The sequence below is a fragment of the Carcharodon carcharias genome, chromosome 18 (genome assembly GCF_017639515.1).
Source record: "Carcharodon carcharias isolate sCarCar2 chromosome 18, sCarCar2.pri, whole genome shotgun sequence".
In the NCBI taxonomy this organism is placed as follows: Eukaryota; Metazoa; Chordata; class Chondrichthyes; order Lamniformes; family Lamnidae; genus Carcharodon; species Carcharodon carcharias.
The window spans coordinates 53,946,926-53,970,717 of NC_054484.1; the positions used below are offsets into that span (position 1 = coordinate 53,946,926).

A 23,792-nucleotide genomic window follows, 5' to 3' on the forward strand; every position below is an offset into this window, starting at 1 on the left:
TGCGGATGCTGGAAATCCAAAACAAAAACAGAATTACCTGGAAAAACTCAGCAGGTCTGGCAGCATTCGGTATCCAGGCACAAGTGGTGCTGCAACTTTGGGTGATCGGGCTTTAGGTGGCAGCACTGAGCAGGAGCGGCAGAAACCGGAAGTGTTGCCAGTCGCGCCCGGTGGCGAGGAAATCTCGCGAGACCTGGCCTCTGGCCGCCATGTTGTATTTTGGCTCCGGCCTTTTAATAAGTTAGAGAGAGAGAGAGAGAGAGGCGGCGGTGCCAGGAGGGAGAGCGGGCTCGGGGGAGGGCTGGCAGCCTGGGGCGGATCGAGCTGCCCAGGGGCGGGGGAGCTGGAGCTGGCAGACAGCGCCTGTCCGCCCGCCGCTCAGAGGAATGAGAGTCTGGGAGGAATGAAAGGCGGTAAGTGGAGGGAGGGGGTTTGTCTCTTCATCTCAGTTTGTGCCGGGGGGTCGGGGCCAGCACCTCGAACAGCACCACGTTCAACACTGCCCCCTCACCCTCAACAACACGCACCCAACTTTCCACCAACAGCACTCACCCTACCCTCTCCCTCCCTCACCCCCCCCCGGCTTAAAGCACCCAACCTCCCCCCCCCCCCCCCCCCCCCCCCCACAACTCTAACAGCGTTCCCTGGCCCCAGCAACCCCTTCCCCCCCCACTCTCCAACACGGCAGCCCCGACTGCAATCCACCCCCCCCGACTGCAATCCACCCCCCCCCCCCCCCCCCCCGACTGCAATCCACCCCCCCCCCCCCGACTGCAATCCACCCCCCCCCCCCGACTGCAATCCACACCCCCCTGACAGCAATCCATCCCCCCCCCGCGACTGCAATCCACACCCCCCGACTGCAATCCACACCCCCTGACAGCAATCCACACCCCCCCGACAGCAATCCACACCCCCCCGACAGCAATCCACACCCCCCCGACAGCAATCCACACCCCCCCGACAGCAATCCACACCCCCCGACAGCAATCCATCCCCCCTGACAGCAATCCACACCCCCCGACAGCAATCCATCCCCCCTGACAGCAATCCACATCCCCCGACAGCAATCCATCCCCCCTGACAGCAGTCAACACCCCCCAGACAGCAATCCATCCCCCCTGACAGCAGTCAACACCCCCCCCGACAGCAATCCATCCCCCCTGACAGCAATCAACACCCCCCGACAGCAATCCATCCCCCCGACAGCAATCCACACCCCCCCGACTGCAATCCATCCCCCCTGACACCAGTCAAACCCCCCCCCGACAGCAATCCACACCCCCCCGACAGCAATCCACACCCCCCCCGACAGCAATCCACACCCCCCCCGACAGCAATCCACACCCCCCCCGACAGCAATCCACACCCCCCCCGACAGCAATCCATCCCCCCGACAGCAATCCATCCCCCCGACAGCAATCCATCCCCCCGACAGCAATCCATCCCCCCGACAGCAATCCATCCCCCCGACAGCAATCCATCCCCCCGACAGCAATCCATCCCCCCGACAGCAATCCATCCCCCCGACAGCAATCCATCCCCCCGACAGCAATCCATCCCCCCGACAGCAATCCATCCCCCCGACAGCACTCCATCCCCCCGACAGCACTCCATCCCCCCGACAGCAATCCATCCCCCCGACAGCAATCCATCCCCCCGACAGCAATCCATCCCCCCGACAGCAATCCATCCCCCCGACAGCAATCCATCCCCCCGACAGCAATCCATCCCCCCGACAGCAATCCACACCCCCCCCCCGACAGCAATCCATCCCCCCGACAGCAATCCAAACCCCCCCACTGACAGCAATCCAAACCCCCCCACTGACAGCAATCCACCCCCCCCCAACTGACAGCAACCCCCCCCCCACAACTGACAGCAACCCACCCCCCCCCCCCCACTGACAGCAACCCACCCCCCCCACACTGACAGCAATCCACCCCTCCCCCAACAGCAATCAACACCCCCCCATGACAGCAATCAACACCCCCCCATGACAGCAAACCACCCCCCCCCCCCCCCAAGAGCAATCCACCCGCCCTGGCAGCCATCCGCTCCACCCGCCCTGGCAGCCATCCGCTCCACCCGCCCTGGCAGCCATCCACGCCACCCGCCCTGGCAGCCATCCACGCCACCCGCCCTGGCAGCAATCCACTCCACCTGCCCTGGCAGCAATCCACTCCACCCGACAAAAACAAAAAACTGCGGATGCTGGAAATCCAAAACAAAAACAGAATTTCCTGGAAAAACTCAGCAGGTCTGGCAGCATCGGCGGAGAAGAAAAGAGTTGGCGTTTCGAGTCCTCATGACCCTTCAACAGAACTAGGTGAATCCAAGGAGAGGGGTGAAATATAAACTGGTTTTAGGTGGGTTGGGTGGGGGGAAAGAAGTGGAGGGGGGTGGTGTGTTTGTAGGGACAAACAAGCAGTGATAGGAGCAGATAATCAAAAGATGTCACAGACAAAAGAACACAGTATTGAAGTTGGTGATATTATCTAAATGAATCTGCTAATTAAGAATGGATGGTAGGGCACTCAAGGTATAGCTCTAGTGGGGGTGGGGGGGCATAAAAGATTTAAAATAATGGAAATAGGTGGGAAAAGAAAAATCTATATAAATTATTGGAAAAAGCAAAAGGAAGGGGGAAGAAACAGAAAGGGGGTGGGGATGGAGGAGGGAGTTCAAGACCTAAAGTTGTTGAATTCAATATTCAGTCCGGAAGGCTGTAAAGTGCCTAGTCGGCAGATGAGCTGCTGTTCCTCCAGTTTGCGTTGGGCTTCACTGGAACAATGCAGCAAGCCAAGGACAGACATGTGGGCAAGAGAGCAGGGTGGAGTGTTAAAATGGCAAGCGACAGGGAGGTTTGGGTCATTCTTGCGGACAGACCGCAGGTGTTCTGCAAAGCGGTCGCCCAGTTTACGTTTGGTCTATCCAATGTATCCACTGCACCCACCCTGGCAGCAATCCACTCCACCCGCCCTGGCAGCAATCCACTCCACCCGCCCTGGCAGCAATCCACACCCTGTGAAAGCAACTCACCACCCCACCGATGGCAAATGCACCCCGCCCGAGGCAGCATCCGACCCCAACCCCCACCAAACAGCAACCCACCATCCCCCTCCCTCTTCCTGGTAGCAACCCACCGTCCACCCCAATCTCCCTAGCAGTAACCCCTCAAGAAACCACTCACACCTGTTTGTAGAACTGGGGACATTTTGTGCTCAGCCAACACCCCTCCCCCACTGCCAATAGTCACACTTTTTGAGAGGGATACATCTCTATAACACTGCTACACCCACCCACCCCAACCCTACTCCCTATCTGCCTCCACAACTCAAATGTTTTAAAATCGCAGTTACTAATGTATGTGTTCAGTGTGTCACCTATATGTTGACATGGGTGTGAGGCATCACTCAATTATTGTCATATATTTTGAAAATGCTTGAATTTTCTGTTTCGCAGTGGAAAGTTTTGATTTCTCACCGTTGCCTTTGTCCTTGTAACTTTGGTTGACTTGTCAATTTGTTACAATTGAATTGCAGCATGATTTTTGGTTGTGTATTAAGAAAGTGCCAGTCCAGCTTTAGTTATCCAAGCTAGCCCTGTTTGTGCTGGTGCAAGTTGATGTCAGTGTAATCTTTGCTTAATTGGCAATGCTAAGCTTTAAGGAAATGTATTGATTTTAATGTGAATTTTTACTATTGTAAATGAGTCAAAATAACAAATGTGATGACAAGTATCAAGCTACAGGACCCTTAAAGTTGGAAAAGCTGGCTCACAAATCTGGAAGTCTATTAATTTAGTTTGAGTGTTGCTGCAAGAGGAGTGCTGTAATGCCTAAGAAGCCCTGTTAATCATTATAGATTGTTATATACAGTTCAGCATGGTGATTTTTCCAGATTAGTATTATCAGCCTTATTTAGTAAATGTAGTAGTTCCTCTCATGAACATGTTCCTCTCATTCTAAGTCATACAATTACTGGCAGTATAAAATCTGTTCATGTACTACTGTACTTCCATAGCTATTTATTTACAATATTTTCTGTCTTAATCCATATACTAGTTAGTAGTTTCGTATAATGTACTGCTTCATAGTCAATGCTGTGAGTTATTCATGCATTGAACCTCAGTTGTTTATTATTGGTGGAGTGGTTGAAAATGGATTGTTCCACTTGCAATTTGTAACAGCACACGGAACTGGAATGTCAATTTGTATTGACACTGTCACACCAAAAGCGCTAATTTCCTTACTCTTCAAAGTTGTCATTTGTAGATAAAAGGAAACACATCTGTACCTGAATAATTTCAAAACATTGGATAGATCTCAAAAGTGATCCTAAATGATGTTGTGATTGCTTCAGGGGGGAAACATTTTGACTGTTCTGACTATCCCTTATGGCATCAGACAATTTGACTTGTACTTATTCCAATTTACTTTTGACAGCTGTGCTCAAAGTATGCCCAGACAGATAATAACATAATGGCTAAAATAATCTCATTAAAAGGGGGCTGAATTATAGGAGAACTACTGAAATTACAGGATCGATAGTGTAGGTTGGTTTAGTTCCAGCCAGGTTTTCACTTCCGTTCATACGTTCTCACTTTGAAACCTGGTGCCTTCTGCTCTTACAGGTGGATGTAAAAGATGCATTGACGCTAAAATGGAGAAAGAGCAGGGAAGTTATCCTTGGCATCCTGGCCACTATTTAATCAATATAACTAAAACAGCCCATCTGGTCATTATCACATTGGTATTTGTTGGATTTTGCTGTGTGCAAATTGGCTGCTCTGTTTTCTATAATAGTGACTTCACTTCAAAAATATTTAATTAGCTATAAAGCACTTTGAGATACTCTGAGGTGTGAAAGGTGCTACATAAATGCAAATCTTTCTTTCTTTGACTGTAACAAGTAAATTGAAAGTTTTCTTTCTTCCAATTTGTGATTTGAAACCTATTTTGTAAAGAGAATTTTAGATTACATTGAAATGCAGAAATTGTGAACAATATCCATAAAGTCAAGATTTAGCTTCAGTGGTATACAATGTATTTATGTATGCAACTACTGCAACCCAACCATGAACATTTAGTAGTCAGTGGGACTGTAACAATATGGATTACAGGTCATGCACAATGCTTACAGAAGCTGTTTTTTTTGGTTAAACATTGCATCTGAAAATCTTCACATGCATTTGACAATACTTGTATTGAAATCTTCAGAAAAAGCAATATCGCATTGGTGTTTATATTAGCTACTTTCTGTTAATTTTTATATGTAGTCATGTCACCAGGAAGTACATGTTATGGTTTATGCAATTTTGGTGCAGCTCTTTTTCAGCAAAGTTGTACTGCATGATCACACTGGTATCACATATCACAGCTGCTGAAGATGGGCAGTTGTTGAATCCTGTTGACTTGAGCAAAAGAACTTCAATCATTAACATAAAAGTGAATATGTGAAACACTGATCATTTTTCCATGAATCCCCCTAGTGATACTTCATGAGGCAAATACCCCTTGAATTAACAACATTTTCCATTTGAAAAGACTTGTAATGTAATGGATGGCTTCCTGAGCAGGTTTGAGGTGCTTAAGTATGGTCATTTCTTTCAATATCCTTTACTATTTCACTAAAAACATTTGGAAATGTTGAAGCTAGGTGGAGACAAATAAAGGACTGCTAGGGTGTCTTCAGCATCCAATCTTTGCAACTGTGCTGATATTGGTGATCTAATCTGAAGGCTAATTAACATATTGTAAGGCTTTTTTAAAAAAAAAATTGATCTTCCCCTTTTAGAAAAACTAATTTTGGTGTATTTCACAAGTATACTCAGTAGCGTACATTTCTATTAGAATGATAAAGCACAGGGAGAAACTATTCAGCCCTTATTGCATGTCAGCTCTTTGAAAGAACTGTTCAATTAATCCTTCTCTCCTACTCTTTCTCCACAACTCTGCAAATTTTTCCTTCTCTGGAATATATTGGATTTCCTTTTGAAAGTTACTACAGCATTGAATCTGCTTCCACCATCCTTTTCAGGCAGTGCATTCTGTAGTATAAGCACCTTTTCTTGAAGTTGAGATTGCTTGTTGCAGGTGCAGCATCTAATTACTTACAACTGAGATCCTAATGTTGAAATTGGCTGCTTCATTCAGTTCCACTGCATCTTGCCCTGAACTGAAATTAGAAAATTGGTAGGTCTGGGAAAATATCTGCTGAAGACAGATGGTTATTTAATCAAAAAGAACGGGCAGTTCACTTTCCCAATAGTGTAGTTAAGCCTTTCATCTATAGATTTGCTCACTATTATTTATTTCTAAAGACTGGTGGTATCAGTATCTAATCATAGTGTATTTGTTAATTTACAATAAATATGTGCAGTATGTTGGATCTTTAAGTTTCAGTATAGAATGCAATCAATTGCATCATGATATATAGGGCCATTTACATGTGTCTTGTTTATGGTACATGAGGATAGCTAATGTTCTAATGGCTCATAGAGGGAGTCCAATTTTTGGAACCATAACAGATAACATACACCAAGACCTTTTTACTGGTAATTTTTACAGCGACTGCTGCTACCATTGCTTTTATCATCTTGTCTCTGTAATGTAGTGTTTGGCTGAAATAGCTTATTAACTCCCTTTTTGTAAGATATTAAATAATGTAGTCCATCATTTCATTTTCATTAAAATATTCCCTTTAAGATACTTTAAAGAGAATGCATATAAAGTACCCTTTTTTAATTTTTAATTAAGATCAGGAAAAACACCAAGCAGTTTCGGCCTTCCTGGCTTTATGTCTGTATACCTGTAATTGTTCTGGGTTACTGGAGAAAGTTGAAGTTCTAATGTATATTGAAAGGACTAATTAGAATTTGAGCTGTTGTCATAAAGTAAGGTTGAAAGAGGAAACTTGATAATGCACTAGGTTAGACAATGGGCATTCAATTCTGGGACTTCTGTCCAAATTCAACTTGGGTTAAAGGGTTGAAAGTTTCCTCTGAGCTGCAAGAGTCCTATGAATTTGAGCAGTCTCAGTCCAGTTCCTAGTGGGTATGGATCTAATTTGACAGCAATTAACAACCATGCTCAAAGGCCACAGGATGGCCAATGTAAACAAGAGTGTTTCACTGGTAACTCTTTTGAGTACAAACACGTTTCCATCTGTTCCTATTCAGATGAAGTTACATTGTTTCATAGTTTGCCATTGTGAGATTTGAACTCTTGATCTTGGGGTTACGAGCCCAGTACCATAACCACTTGCCTATTTAGGCCAAGCCCAGTGTTTCACTGGTAGGGGAGATGCTCAAGTCTAGGACTAAGGTATGTTGTTGGAGGAATAAGGGAGAGCTTCACTGTGCACTTGGTTGTGCTGTATACGTCCTGGGAATGTTTTAGTGGGTGTGTGAAATGGGGAGTTCCATTCCCCAGCACCAGTGTCACTTACCTTGTAATACACAAAAAGTTTAAAAATAAATTTTTACCATCTATCAATCTACATGTGTTTTGTAAAGGACTTTGCCCTAAACATTAATGAAGGTTTTCCCCTTTCCTGAAGATATTACTTTTTTAGACATTGCATACTGTTGAAAGATTGGAACATAACATGAGTAACTTCCCTGTTGTAATTACTGGGGGTTAACTGATGGTTACAACTAAGAAATAACAGGGAGCAACAAGGCAATGAAGATCAGAACTTGGGTTCAGATGCTCCACCATCAATAAAATATTGGATGGGAAGGCAAGCGATTGGTACAGAGAATTTTTGCTCATGTAATGACGAGCTTGCTTAACTCTAAAATATGATCCTTTATGTATATCCTAAAAGTAGTAGTGAGGTGTGCAGTGAATGTAAACTGTGCAGTTACAATTCTTGGTCAGTGATTCAGCACACAGTTATTCTTCTTCTACGTCATAGTCAAAGGTGGTTTAATGGTACAAGGCATTATTTGACTTTTGTGCTGACTAAATACCAGTCTATTTAATCAGCAAGCATGTACAGTATAGTAACTGTTTATGGTAACTCAGACACATGAAATTGCGAGAAAGTATCTCAGCTTTTCAGAATTCATTTTTGTGCCTTTTTTAGGTTTACCAGTAGCAAAAGGAAATTTAGTTAGGTTGCTTCAGGGTCACGGTATATGCCATTCTTATACTAGCCAATAGTTGTGAATAATTTCTCTTTTCCTCTCCCTCATTCCCTGCAGAGAAGTATCTCATCCTGGTGCAGTGGCTAAGATTGTCAATTTGTGGAAATGATTCAAAACCTGTACCCTACCACTCTGTGGCATAGCAGAGATACAAAGCTCCCTCTCTGCTGGCAAAACCACATCAAAGACTTAATTTTGAACATACCTCTTGCAGGCACTCCCAAAGAAAATGCAGAAGATTTAAATATCATAGCATGTATATGATGTCCTTCAATTGTTTCAGATAACATTGTAGAAGTTTCTGCATGTTGCCCATTAGAGCTCAGTGTTACACTATTTTCCTACTATTTGCTGAGTAATTATACCAATTTGAAAAGTTCTAAATATAAAACGGCCTATCTTTTAAAAAGAATCATTCTTGTTTTCAAATCCCTTCATGGCAGTGTCCCTCCGCATCTCTGTCGTCCCCTCCAGCATATCTGCACTTGCCTAATTCTAGCATCTTGAGCATCTATTATAATTGCTTCACCATAGGTAACATTGCTTTCAGTTGCCGAGATGCTAAGCTCTGGAATTCCCTCTCCACACCTCTTTGACTCGCTACCTCTTTCTTCCTTTGAGACTCCCCTTAAAACCTATCCCTTTGACCATGCTTTTGGCCATCTGCCCTCATATTGCCTTAATGTGTTTTGGTGTCAGATTTTTGCTTTATAACACTCTGAAGTACCCATTTCATTACTTTCAAAAATGCTATATGAATACAGGTTGTTGTATGGGTATTTTATATTGTTGTCCATTTTAAAGTATCAAAGTTGAAAGTTCTGAAAAACCTGTCTGTAAACAATGTAGTGATCTTGTTGGAAATTTGGCAGTTGCCAGCAATCACCACTGCCCCCCACCCCTTAAAGAGTGATTTGAACACCTACTCTTGTAATCATATTGTAATAGTGTTTTTGTTGATGGCACTGGGCTACAAAGTACAGTTTATGGCACTGACTGTCGAATAAGCCTGGCATACATTTCCTGGATTATTATTTTTTTGATTGGAATAGCCTTATACATTCTTTAAAAGAATATTTTTGAAGATTACTTAATATCCAGTAAATGCCAGGTATGGTACTAAGCTTTATTATCCAATGTTTATGGGTTTAATTGATCTGTGTTGAGCTAACTGATCTCCACTGAGATAATGTTTAAGGCATGTCAATTGGTCTGTATTCCCATGAGCAAGGGAGGGTTATAATTAATCATCAAGTGCTCCCATTTTAATTTCTCTCCTCTTGGAAAGTTGATGAGGGTAATGTTTGACTGTGATGCATTCCATGGCCAACCTTCCTGTTCACATTGGCTTTGTAGTTGCACAGGTGAAGAACTGACATGTTACTGAGGTATTCGAGGGCTGACTGTAGCATTGGATCTGTATCCCAGTAAAGGCAGCATCTTCATAAGAGTAAAGGAAGAAATTGGGTGAAAGTCTAATTTGGACAAACAGCTGAGAGTACCTAGTATTTTGAAGTATACTATTGGATGTTCCATGAGTTAGTTGGAGGTTTTATGTGAGCGCATTATGCCTGGTAATATTGCTTGGGACATTTACTTTCAGCATTGGGATATGGGTGCTTTTTGTGGAGAAGGCATACCTAGACAATTTTCCACTTTGTCAGATAGATGCCAATGTAGCTGTACTGGAATTGCCCGCCTCGAGGTGCACTGGAATGCAAGTTGTCACCACTGCGAGCAGGTTGCTGCTGGGGCACATAGCATTTGCTGTATCCAGTGTGCTTGACCATTTCAACAAGATCATGGCTGATCTTCTACCTCAACTCCAGCTTTCAGCATTATCCCCATATCTCTTAATTGCCTTACTAGCCCCAAAATCTGATCTCTAGCTTGAGCATATTCAAAGGCTGAGCGTCCACAGCTCTCTGGGGTGAACAATTCCAAAGGTTCGCAACCCTTTGAAGAAATTTCTCCTCATCTCAGTCTTAATTGGCTGGCCCCTTATTCTGAAACTGTGCACCCATGTTCTAGTTTCACCAGCAAGGGGAAACATTTCCTTAGTCTGTCAAACTCCTTAAGAATTTTGTGTTTCAATTAGATCACCTCTCATTCTAAACTCCAGTGAAATATACCAAGTCTACTTAATCTCTCCTCACAAAACAATCCCCTCACCCCAAGAACCAGTCTAATGAATCTTTGTTGCACTCCTTTGAAGGAAAAATATTTCCTTTAATCAAGGAGACCAAAACTGCACACAGCACTCTGGTATGGCTTCACCCATGTCCTGTACAATTGTAGTAAGACTTCATTACAAAGTGATTGGAGTATAAGAATAACAAAAGCTACCATACTATATGTCTTCCTAATTTTTTGCTGTGCCTACAAGTAAACTTTCTAGGGTTCATGAATATAGATACACAGGTACCTCTGCACACATTTTCACACAGAATTAACTTGACTGAAGGCAGGCTTCTATGAGGCAGGGATCATCTCTCCAATCTTCCTTTGTTTTGCATGGCGTTTTTACTGCACTATTTTGTCCCCTTAAGATTGCTGCACATTCACACATCTTAAAAGGAATCCTGGTTGTGCATGATGCATTTGCACTGTGTGATACATTCTAGATTGCTACATAGCCACGCACACACAGCTTTAGAGGGAACATTGATTGGGAATAGGTGAAGATGGATCAGAGGATGTAAGTGCATTGGAAACAGTTCAGAGAAGGCTTACCAGACTAATCCCTGGAAAGGGTAGGTTGTCTTATAAGGAAAGCTTGGACAGACTAGCTTGTATCCATTGGAGTTTAGAAGAGTAAGAGGCGACTTGATTGAAACATGTAAGATCCTGAGGAATCTTGACAGGGTGGATGTGGAAAGAATGTTTCCACTTGCAGGAGACTCTAGAACTCGGGGTCACTGTTTAAAGATAAGAGGTTGCTCATTTGAAACAGAGATAAGGCAAAAATTTTTCACTCAGGGTCACGAGTCTTTGGAACCCTCTTCCTGAAAAGGTGGTGGAAGCTGAGCTTTTGAATATTTTTAAGGCAGAGGTGGATGGGTTCTTGGTAAGCAAGAAAGTGATAGATTATCGGTGGGATGCAGATTTCAGGCGATGATTAGATCAGCCATGATCTTATTAAGTGGCGGAGCAGGCTAGAGGGGCTGAATGGCCTACCCCTGCTCCTTGTTTGTATGTTCGTATCCTCCTCTTAGCACTTTTGGCTGAAGTTGGTTGCATGTGCTTCAGCCTTGTTTGTTGCACTCATGCTAGGCTTCATCTTTGAGGACTGAGATGTTCATGAAGTCTGCTCCTCTCATTAGTTATCTAATTGTCTGCCACCATTCATGACTGGATCTGGCAGAGTTCAATCTGGTCCAAGCTGTGGGGCTGCTTAACTCTGTCTATAGCATTCCACTGTTTAGCTTACATGTAGTCCTGTGTTGAAGCTTCCTAGGAACAGGAGTGGGCCATTTGGCCCATCAAGCCTGCTCCACTATTCAATATGATCATGGCTGATTTGATTGTGGTCTCAGTTCCACTTTCCTGTCTGCACCCCATAACCCTTGACTGCCTTGCCCAACAAAAATCTGTCTAACGCTGCCTTGAATAAATTCAAAGACCCAGCCTCCACTGCTTCCTGGGGAAGAGAATTCCACAGATCAGTGACCCTTTGGGAGAAAAGTATTAAAAGGGAGACCTCTTATTTTTAAACTATATCTAGTTTTAGTCTCCCACACAAGTTGAAACAGCATCTGGGTAACCACCCTATCAAATCTCCTCAGGATCTTATATGTTTCACCAGGTTGGCATCTCATTTTTAGGTGTGCCTGGTGCTGCTCTCCTACATTCGTCAGTGAACTAGAGTTGGTTCCCTAGCTTGACTGCAAAGGTAGAGTGAGATATATGCTGGGCTCTAAGGTTACAGATTATGGTGGCATGCAACTTCGCTGCTGATAATCATAGAAGCTAAGATACTATGTAAGAAAAAAAGGTTTCCACATATCACTTCTATTACACAACAGAAAGTTACAGTTTCCTAAATTACAATGCTAGAGTTTTAGTCGGCAGAGTTTATTTTTCCTTCATTTTTGTTGCAAGTTGCAAACTACAAATTTAGGACCTCTGAAATTTCAGAACTAAAAGCACCCCACCCCCCCCACCCCACCCCGGTTAATTCTGAATCTCTCCCGTTCAGCATGATACTAAGGTCACACAACATGATGAGGGGTGGCCTTCTTTGTGAAGGCAGGTCTTTGTCTCCACAAAGATTGGCGGGATAGGCATTCCCATCAATACAGGCAACAGATATACAGCACCAGACATACTTAAAAATGAAGTGCCAATCTGGTCAAGCTTCAATAAGGACTTATATACACACTAAATAGTGAAAGCTGCATGCGGCAGACAAATCTAAGCGATCCCACAGATCAGATTCAGTCTGTCACATTTAGTTGTGAAAGGTGGTGGCCAATTAAGCAACTAATGGGAGGCGAAGGCAATATGAACATCCCAATCAGTGATGGTGCCCAGCAGGTAAGTCAGAAAATGAGGCTGAAGCATTTTTAACTGGAAGTGTCAAGAGGATGACCTACCTTGACCTCTTCCTGAAGTCCCAGATATCCCAGAAGGCATGTTTTCGGCCAATTCTGTTCATTGCAGCCGCTTCTGTTTGGCTGTGAAGGTGACTGTGGCGATTAACTTCTTCACAGTGACAGTAGTAGTGAGTGGCTGATTGATCTTGGCTTACTTCTGAGGTGAGGACAAGGCCTATAGGTCTTTCCCTCATGTTGGTGTTCCCATCACCTACTGAAATCCTAGTTTGGCAGTTATGTCCTTCAGGACTTGGCCAGCTCAGTCAGTGGTGGTGCTACTGAGCCACTGGGCATTGAAGCCTCCCACACAGAGTATATTTTGTGTCCTTCCTGCCCTCAGTGCTTCATTGAAGAGGTGTTCAACATGGAGTACTGATACATCAGCTGAGAGAAGATGCTAAGTGGTCATTAGCATGAGATTTCTTTGCCCATCTTTGCTGCCATGAGACCTTAAGGTGTCCAGAGTCAATGTTGAGGGTTCACAGGACCGCTGCACTGCCACCTCTCAGGAGTCTGTCCCTGTGATACAGGACATGCCCAGAGATATTAATGGAGCAGTCTTGGACATTGGCTGAAAGGTAAGTTTCTGTGTTTGAGACTATGCGAGGCTGTTGCTTGACTAGTCTTGTGTGACAGATCTCCAATTTTGGCATAAATCCCCAGATGTTTACGATGTGGCCTTTGCAAGATCCTTGTGTTTGAATTGCTCCAGAGTCTTGGTGTTTTCTATTGCTAATCTCCTGCAGAATGATAATCTATTCCTCTGACCCTGGCTGCCTTTTTAGGGCCCCAGGCTGCCTTTTTAGGGCTGTGCCTTCAGTCATCTTAGCTCCATCTCTGGACCTCCCTCTCTCGAAGGTTGCTGCTTCTCCATGGTGCTCTCCTCTTAGAGGTGTGAATGAAAAAAGAAAGACCAAGCTTTTCATCATCTCCACTAATATTCCCTTTTAGCTGTTTGTATGCTTTTTAGCACTAATTAACCCCACCGTGGTATAGGTTCCCTGCTATATTTGCAAAAGTTGCAGAAATCATGTGTTGCAGTTCCTTTCTCATTGGCTTCTGCCAGGATAATTTTTTCCCTTGGTCAATAACATTGACTTACACATATGTTGCTATCACTGCTACTGTTTCTTCAGTGTTCTCATGAAGTAAAAAATTGGTATCAAGTTCCCATGATAGCTTCATTGATAAGATTACTGCCTAATGTAGAGCAGGAAAATTCCATGTTCAATCCCTGATCTGTATTGCTGTAGGCAGTTTCAACTGGGAGAGCTGTAGGAGGTACAGCTGAGGGGAGAGAAAAAAATTGCATTTATGTAATGCCTTTCATAACCTCGGGCTGGCCACGTTTGCATTTTTGAAGTGTAAGCATAGGTATAGGGAAATACACAATTTGCATACAAGATTCTACAAAGAAACAATGGGGTAAATGTCCAGTTAATCTCTTCAGTGCTGTTAGTTGAGATATAAATTTTGGATCGGACACTGAGAAAACTCCCCTGATCCTCTCTGAATAGTGCATTGAGATCTTTTACAACCACGTGGGAATACAGATAGGTCTCCAATTTAACATTCATTGTGATACTTTGAAAGTGCATCACTCCATGTGTGTAGGTGTTAGATACCTGCTTTTGCCTCTTGAGTTAGAAGATTGTGGGGTTAAGAGGACAGAATTTAAGCTGATATTCCGGTGCATTGCAGAGGGAGTGCCGTATTGCTTGAAAAAAAAGAGAAGCTTTTGGTCTTGCTTTCATCAGGACACTTCAAGAATACCACTATAAGGGGAAAACAACGATTTATACTGTATTCTTGTGAAGTGTCCTGATGAGTGCAAAATGAAAAGCTTCGACTTGCCCCTTTTTTCAGCACTACTCAAGTTCTATACTACCAAACGACTGAGTGCAGTATTGGTGGTGCCAAGTTTCAGATGAGTTATTAAACCAAATCTCTGTCTTACACCTCAGGTGGATGCCAAAGATCCTATGACACAATTTTGAAGAAGAGTAGAGGAGTTCTCCTTGGTGGGAACATGCTTTGCGCATATTGGCTGTCTTGTTTCCTACATCACTCAATGTCTAAGATGACTTCATCGGCTGTGAAGTATTTTGGGATGTCATGAGGTCATGAAAGATAATATAGAATTTTTTTTTATTTTAGTCCTCCAATCCAAAATCAGGCAAGTTTTTTTTATTATTACCTTAAGTGGAAGTTGGTTTGCTATACATCTTAAACGTGTCTTGAGTATCCGTTCTTTTTATATATAAAGGTTCACATACAGAAGCCAAAAATTGCATCTAAATTTCTACCTGAAATGCAATTATTTTGTCCTACATTTCATATACAGTATTTCAAAGTCCATGATGCAGGAATAAACACCAAGGAGCAGGTAATCACACTTGTTTCCTGATGAAGTCAGATCTGATGTAGAAAAGAGGGGTGGGGATGGGTGGAGAATTAGGTCTGGGTGGAAGTATTTGTAGTCTAATAATAAGAGGGCATAAGAGCCAAAGTTGGGTACAAAATGAGATAAATATAATGTAAAACCCTGGGAGCTGAGAAGGTTATAAGTAACAAAATACATGTTTAAAAAAATAGGTGTGATGAAAAATAAGAACGTATTAATCCAGATTTTGTGTAGCTGGGCATCTACATAAGAGCATAAGATATAGCAGCAGGAGTGGACCATTTGGCCCCTTGAGCCTGCTCCGCCATTCAATAAGATCATGGCTGATCTGATCATCACCTCAATTCCACATAACCCATGACTTCCTCAGAGATCAAAATTTTGTCTAGCCAAGCCTTGAACATATTCAATGACCCAGCCTCCACTGCTGTCTGTGGAAGAGAATTCCAAAGTTTAACGACTCACTGAGAAAAGAAATCCTTCTTCATCTGCATCTTAATTGGGAGGCTTCTTAGTGTGAAACTGTGCCTCCTAATTCCGGATTCCCCCACAAGAAGAGACATCCTCTCAACATCTACACTGTAAATCCCCCTCAGAATCTTATGTTTCAATAAAATCACCTCTCATTCTTTGAAACACCAATGACTATCGGCCCAACTTGCTCAACCTTTCCTTATAAGACAACCCCTTCATCCCAGGAGTTAACCTAATGAACTTTCTCTGAACTGCCTGCAAGGCAAGTATATCCCTCAAATAAGGAGACCAAAACTGTACAAAAGCAAAATACTGCAGATGCTGGCAATCTGAAATAAAAACAGCAAATGCTAGATATACTCAGCCGGTCAGGCAGCATCTGTGGAGAGAAGAAGAGTTGACATTTCAGGCCTGTGACCTTTCATCGGAACAGAAACTGTGCGCAGTAGTGTAGGTTTGGTCTCACCAACACCCTGTACAGTTGTAGGAAGACTTCCCCACTTTTGTACTCCATCCCTCTTGTAATAAAGGCTGACATTCCATTTGCCTTCCTAATTAGTTGCTGTACCTGCAGACTAACTTTTTGTTATTCATGTACGAGGATATCCAGGTCCCTCTACTGCAGCATCCGTAATCGCTCTCCATTTAAATCTGCTTTGCTCTCCTTCCCACTGATTTGGAACCTAACATTTTCTTATGTTGTACAGTCTGTCCCCATTTTTAAGTTGCCCCATTTTGAGTCTTTCCGCTCTAATATCGGTCGGTTAAAGGGGCGTGTATTTGCATTTAGTGTTGCAAGTTTCATTTCAAAATCATTTCATGTTGGGTCTGATGTAGGGCCACTGTTATGGAGTGGCTTCTGTCGCTCCCTGGCCCTTCTGCTCATCACCGGCCATCTTGTTCGCAGCCTTTGCTGCTCCCTGGCCCTTCCTCTCGCCACTGGCCTCTGCTGCTTCATGGTCTTCCCTCTTGCTGCCAGCTCCCCGGTTCGTGGCCTCTTCAGCTTACCTCCTGAAAGTTGAAGCTGCTCTTTCTGCCTCTTGCCACTCATCCCCAAACCTCTTGTTCACAGCGAGTACTGAGCTAGCAAGGCAGGGAGTGGGAGGATCAGCGAGAGGAAGGGTCAGGAGTGACTGGTAGGGTCAGGGAGCAGCGGAGGCTGCGAATCGAAGGGTTGGCAGGAGGGGGTGGTGAAGGAGAGGGAGGTTCAGCGAGCGGGAGGCAAATAGAAAGTCTGTATATTTCTCTTATTTCTAAATTTATTATTTCATTTACCGATATAGGAATTTAGCAATTTAAAGTATTTCAACTTAACATTAAAACATTAATTGTTTTTTCTTCTGATGAGAAAGGTCCTACAGAACCTAACTACAGCTTTTACATTGGTTTTAATGGGAAGACCCGATTTGCTTAAAGTTGTTTCACTTAAGATCGCAATTTTCAGGAATGTAACTACAACTTTAAATGAGGACTCCACTGTATTCCATCTGCCAAAGTGTTGCCTGCTCAATTGATCTATCTCTATCTCGTTATAGATTGTAGGCCTTCCCAACTTACTTTCCCGCCTATCTTTGTAGCCAATTTGCAGACGATACAATACATTGGTCCCTTCATCAATCGTTAATATAGATTGTAAATAGTTGAGGCCCCAATACTGATCTCTGTGGCATCCCAATATTTTGCCAACCTAAAAATGACCCATTTATCCTGATTCTGTTTCCTGTTAGCCAATCCTTTATCTGTGCTAATCTATTACCCCCAACACTGGAAGCTTCAATGTTGTTTAGTAACAACTTTGTGTGGCACTTTATCAAATGACTTTTGGAAATTAAATTACACAGCATCTACTGGTTCTCCTTTTTCTACCCTGCTTGTTACATTCTTAAAGAGCTCCTTTTCAAAAATATGTTGACTCTGCTTGGTTGTATTATGATTTTCAAAATGCCCTGCTACTACTGTAATAATGAATTCCAACACTTTTCTGTTGACAGATGTTAGGCTAACTGACCTATAGTTTCTTGCTTTCTGTTTCCCTCCTTTCTTGAATAGATGTCTTACATTTGTGGTTTCCTAATTTGCTGAGACCTTTCCAAAATCAAAGGAATTTTGGAAGTATACAACCAATGTATCCACTCTCTCTGCAACCACTTATTTTAAGACCTGATGATGAAACTATCATGTCCAGGGGACTTGTCAGCCTTCTCGTCCCATTAGTTTTCCTATTACTTTTTCTCTCATGATAGTGATTGTTTTAAGTTTCTCCCTCCCTTTTGTTCTTTGATTTTTCTACTATTCGTGGGGATGTTTCTAGTGTCACTTACCTTGAAGATCGATCCAAAATACTTGTTCAAAGCCTCTGCCATTTCTTTTTATCCCCACGATTAATTTTTCAGTCTCATCCTGCAAGGAAACATTTACTTTAGCCACTTTCTTTTTATGTACTTGTAGAAGCTCTTGCTGCCATTTTTTTTATATTTCTTGCTAGATTACTCTCATATTCTAACTTCTCCCTTTCTTTAGTCATTTTTTGCTAATTTCTCAAATTTATCAAAACTTCTGGTCTACGACTAATCTAGACAGCATTGTACACCTTTTCTTTCAATTTGATACCATCCTTAACTTCCTTGGTTAGCTATGGATGGTTCACCCTTCTCATAGTCTTTCCTCCTCAATGGAATATATCTATATCTGAGGTTTCTGGTTGAAGGTGTAATTGCTAAATTGCCAATGATACAAAGATATGTGGGAAAGTAAGTTGTGAAGAGGACACGGAGGCTTACAAAGGGATATAGGTGGGTTAAGTGAGTGGGCAAAGATCTGGCAAATGGAGTATAATGTGGAAAAATGTGAAATTGTCCATTTTGGTAGAAAGAGGTAAAAAGAAGCATATTATTTAAATGGTGAGAGATTGCAGAGCTCTGAGATGCAGAGGTGTCCTATTGCATGCATCGCAAATGGTTAGTATGTAGGTACAGCAATTAATTAGGAAAGTTAATAGAATGTTATTGTTTATTGGAGGGGAATCAAATACAAAAGTAGAGAGGTTATGCTTCAGTTGTACAGGGCATTGGTGAGACCACATCTGGAGTACTGCTGGACAGTACTGGTCTTCTTATTTAAGGAAGGATGTAAAGCATTGGAAGCAATTTAGAGAAGGTTTACCAGACTAATAACCTGCAATGGGAGGGTTGCCTTATGAGGAAAGGTTGGACAGGCTCAGCTAGTATCTGCTGGAGTTTAGAAGAGTAAGAAGCGATTTGATTGAAACATATAAGATCCTGAGGGGTCTTGACAGGGTGGATGTGGAAAGAATGTTTCCTCTTGCAGGAGACTCTAGAACTAGGGGTCATTGTTTAAAAATAAGGTGTTGCCCAATAAGACAGAGATGAAAATCTTTTTTTCTGAGAGTAGTGAATCTTTGGAACTCTCTTCCTCAAAAGGCGGTGGAAGTAAAGTCTTGAATATTTTTTAAAGCAGAGCTTGGTATATTCTTAATAAGCAAGGGGTTGAAAGGTTATTGGGGGTAGGGAGGAATATGGAGCTGAGGTTACAATCAGATCAGCCATGATCTTATTGAATGGCAGAGCAGGCTCGAGGGGATGAGTGGCCTAATAGTCCTCATCGTATATTCGTATATGAAATAGATACTTGAATGTCTGCTGCTGCTTATCTACCATCCTGCCTTTTAACCTATTTTCTCAATCTACTTAAACTCTGTTTTCATATTTTTGTAATTGCCTTCATTTAAGTTTGAAACACTATTTTTAGATCTGGATTTCTCACCCTCAAAATGAATGTGAAATGCATCATATTTAGGATCACTCTTTCCTAGACGATCGTTAGCAATAAGATCATTAACCCTGCTTCATTGTACATTACCAGGTCTGAAGTAACCTGTTCCATGGTAGGTTCCAGAACATACGGTTCTAAGAAACTGTCTTGAATACATTCTATGAACTCATCCTCTAGTTTACCTTTGCCAGTTTGATTTGTTCGACCTATATGAAGATTAAATTTGTCTACAATTATTTCAGTACCTCGCTTACAAGCCTCCATTATTACACGGGGTAGGATTTTCAGCACGGCGTGTGGGCCCGTGCCCGACACGCATGAGTGTGAAATAGTGTGTGATGATATTGGGTGAGTGTCCTGACATTATTGCCCACTTGTGCGATATTTTGCCAACAATTAAGAGGGCTGTTAAGCTCATTAATAAATTAATTAAAGTGAAATTTTTCCTGTCCGCCCAATCTTACGGTTGGCAGGCGAAATGCGGCCTTTGCATTTAATGTGAAACCTCATCCATTAATTGCTATAAAAAAAATCTTAAAAACTCATTATAACATGTCCCTGCTCAGGTGACAGAGTCACATGAGGGTACATGTTTTCTTTATTTTTGAAATTTTTATTTTTAATGTTAAAAATCTTCAGCTCCCTGAGGCAGCTCTATACCTTCAGGGAGCTTTCATTGCGAGCACCTGCCTGCATGCGCACACTCCAGCGAGTGTGCTCCTCCCGCCCCCACCCAGGCAGCGCTGAGGTTATCAACGCGCCTTTCATGTGCTGGCTGGCTGTTAATTGGCCAGCCAGCGTGAAATTGCAGTCAGGGCCCATTCACAAGTGGCAGACCATTGTGTGGCTGTTCCTTGGTTCGCCTGCCACGCCGACTCGATGAGGTAGAAATTCTGCCCTTGATTTATACTCTGTCCTGCAGTTGATCCACTGTTAAGGGGCCAAAAATGACTCCTACCAGAACTTCAAAAGGGTGATCAGATAGTGAAAATAGTAGTCAGAGCTGAGGACCTGAAAAATATGCAGTACTCTGGTGGGAGTTGTCTACTGACCTAAAAGTAATGAAGCAGTTCATGCTCATGTGTAGCAAGACTTGGACAAAATTCAGGCTTAGGCTGATAAGTGGTATGTAACATTGAGCCACTCATGTTCCAGACAATGACCATCTCCAACAAGAGAGAGCCTAACTACCTGCCCATGACATTCAGGGGCATTACCATTATCAAATTCCCCACTATTAAATAGAAACTTAGTGGAACAGCCATATAAAAACAAGAGCAGGTAAGAGACTGGGTATACGGCAGTGAGTAACTCATCTGAATGTGCAAAGGCTTTCCAGCATCTACAAAGCACAAATCAGAAGTGTTTTGGAATATTGTCATTGGTCAAGTGCAGCTACAACAACACTCAAGGCTTGGCCTAAATAGCCAAGTGGTTATGGTACTGGGCTTGTAACCCCAAGATCAAGAGTTCAAATCTCACAATGGCAAACTATGAAACAATGTAACTTCATCTGAATAGGAACAGATGGAAACATGTTTGTACTCGAAAGAGTTACAACAACACTCAAAAGATTAACACCATCCAGAGCAAAGCAGTCCACTTGATTGGCACCCCATCCTGCACCTTAAGCATTTACTCCCTTTTTTTAGTGGTGTACACTGCAACAACAAAGTGCACAGTTGAAACTTGCCAGGCTGCTTCTTCAACACCTCCCCAAATCTGTGTTCTCTACCACCAGGAATCTGACTTGGAAACATATCTTTATCACCTTCATTTTCACTGGGTCAAAAACTTGGAATTATTTCCCTAACAGTACTGTGGGAGTTCCCATACCATGTGACTGCAGCAGTTCAAGAAGACAGTTCACCACTACCTTCTCATGGGCAATTGGGGGTGGGTAGTAAATACTGGCCTTGCCAGTGACCCCCATGTGTTGTGAATGAATTTTAAGGAAAAAAAAGCTCCTGATACTCCTGATGTAGTAGGGGATGTATAAATACAAAGATTGGGGAAGCATGTGATAGAAACAATGCTATGGATTTTGTGGTCAGTGGAAAAGCAATGGGAATTGCTGCTGACTTTGAAAAAAGCTGCCTACAAAGATCTAGCGATTCCTGTGGCCTGGGTTTTCTCTTTCCTGATGTCGGTTTTAATCTGGAACCACGGTAAAGGGATTTCCAGGTATCCAGCAACAATAATCGAGCAGGGTGTTACTACCCAATCACATTTTATTATCCTTACAGACAGCAGACCAGGAAGTAAATACTGAATTTTTCCACTTCTGATTTAAAATTTTATATGGAGGTAAATAAATGCTTGGGATGCACACAGATTAAGGTAGAAACCAAGATATCATACATGGTATAAAGAATGTTAACGTGTGATTTTTAAAAAATATCTTAATGGGGAAACTTGACATCCCACAAACATATAATTAGTGTTTTAGGGCTACTGAGGCTGTTCAGCAGTAACTATCTGTTTAAAATCCCAGTTATATCTCATTCAACAAGGTGTAACTTTTTCCAAGGGTTTTTATCGTGAGACTAATAGCATAAAAGACAAGTTTTCATCAGTTCAGTGATTTCTACTTGATCTCAATCTAGGGGGACCTTAACAGTGCACTGTCTGGCGAAGTGCAGATCGCTGCTGAAAATTCTGCATTTCCAAGCTCAACTGCATGTGCGGACTCAAAAGTTGCTATTAGTTTTAGAGGAATAATGACAGTGAATGCTGAGTTTCGGCATCTTTACCACTGCAAAATCTGGGACAATTTGATTATAATGGATGGTGTTAATTTTCACAAATTGGCAGACGCAGAGCAGCTTTAATGGTAAATTCAGTGGATTTCTGGAATTTATTTGAGGCCGTTTGCTGGGCCATGCTTTAGAGATTTAGTGATGAGTAATGAGCCAGAAATAATTAACAATCTTACTGTAAGAGAGCATCTTGAAAATAATAGCCGTAAGATAATTGAATTTGTAATTAAGTTTGAGAAAGAGTCACAAACAGGGTTTTTAACTTAAAGATAGCTTTAAAGGGGTGAAGAATTAATTGACCACTATAAAGTGATCGGAAATGTTTCAGGAATCGTTACAATACAAAACTGGCGCAGACCTCTAAAAGACAGTGACTTCATTTATGTAGTTAAGCAATCATCGTCAGAAAATGGGGCAAGAGATAAGGAAAGGTGGAAATTCAGTAGACAGGGAGAGGCAGAGAGAGTCCTTAAAAACCAATAATGGGGCGCAGAAAGGGAATGTGGATAAAAAATGCAAGGGTATAGCAAGGTGGGACATGAAAAGTGATGGTCCCAGGAATCTGTATTCGGGCCTCACTGTATACAGTAATAACTGAATAAAGGAGTCATGTATAGTTTGCCGAGGACATTAAGTTAGGTACTGGTGTGTTACAGCTCACTGATTCTGAGTCGCCATGGTAACCTGCACTTTACATGCATATTGTCGGCTGGAGCTATGGATAGCGATGGTAGAGGCTCCGACTCTCCCACTCCTACTGTCTGCCGTTGGCATATGTTGGCAGGATTTGCAGGCCGTTGATCATCTGTTTGACCACGTCATGTCTGTACCTTCCTTGGTTATCAAGTCCTGGGTTAGGACTTCAACTTGGAGCTTCTGGCTCAGAGACAGGGGTACAATCCTGTTGCTCTGTAATGTTAAGGTTGACTAAATTTTCTTTTTTACCTGGCACAAGACCTCCACTGAGTTAGGGGGAACAGTAAATTATATAGATGAAAGCAGACTGTTACTAAGGGACGTAGATTAAAGGTAATGTGCAAAAACTATTGTGAAGGAATGTGAGGTTACCACTGTGGATTCAAGAAAGAAAATATTCCAATATTTCTTAATGTTCAGAGACGACGAGTTGTGGAAGAACAAAGGAATTTGGGTGGCTATGTACTCATTGCGAAAAAATAAATACTTGTTGTATCTGTACAATCAAAAAGCTATTGGAATGTTGATCTTTATCTTAGAGTGCTGGAATACAAAGGGGAGGGACTTACGCTTGAGTTGTACCTAGTATTGTTCAGACTCCATCTGGAGTGTTCTCAGTTTTGTGAGCCAAACTCGAAGAGTATATTGGCCTTGGGCGTTGAGATGAAATTATGGCAACAATTATGGCTTGTATTCCCTTGAAATTGAAAGGTTGAGGGGGTAATCCAATTGATGTTTATATATGTATACTGTTAAAGGAGACTGAACCAGTCTTTAACCTTGATTAAAGTTGATTTTGCTAATAGCCTGGGTAACTGAGGCCCTTAGTATTCCAGGCTTCAAGAAATGCAGTTGTTCCATAAATTTTTCCTTGACCCATCCTCAGCTTCTGCCTTGTCGGAGTCCAGTGCCACATGA

General features: G+C 42.6%; 1 protein-coding gene across 8 annotated transcripts in view; it reads left to right on the top strand.

Annotated features, from left to right (window-relative positions):
* The first annotated feature begins 249 nt into the window (after positions 1-249).
* The window catches only part of tab3 (TGF-beta activated kinase 1 (MAP3K7) binding protein 3), a 136,475-nt gene continuing 112,932 nt past the window's right edge, over positions 250-23,792 (top strand). For 5 of the 8 annotated variants that reach the window (XM_041211483.1, XM_041211478.1, XM_041211484.1 and 2 more), the window contains exon 1: positions 250-413. The gene's annotated coding sequence lies outside the window, so the exon portion shown is untranslated. The remainder of the gene's footprint in view (positions 414-23,792) is intronic. The other 3 variants (XM_041211482.1, XM_041211488.1, XM_041211487.1) reach the window with 1 other exon arrangement.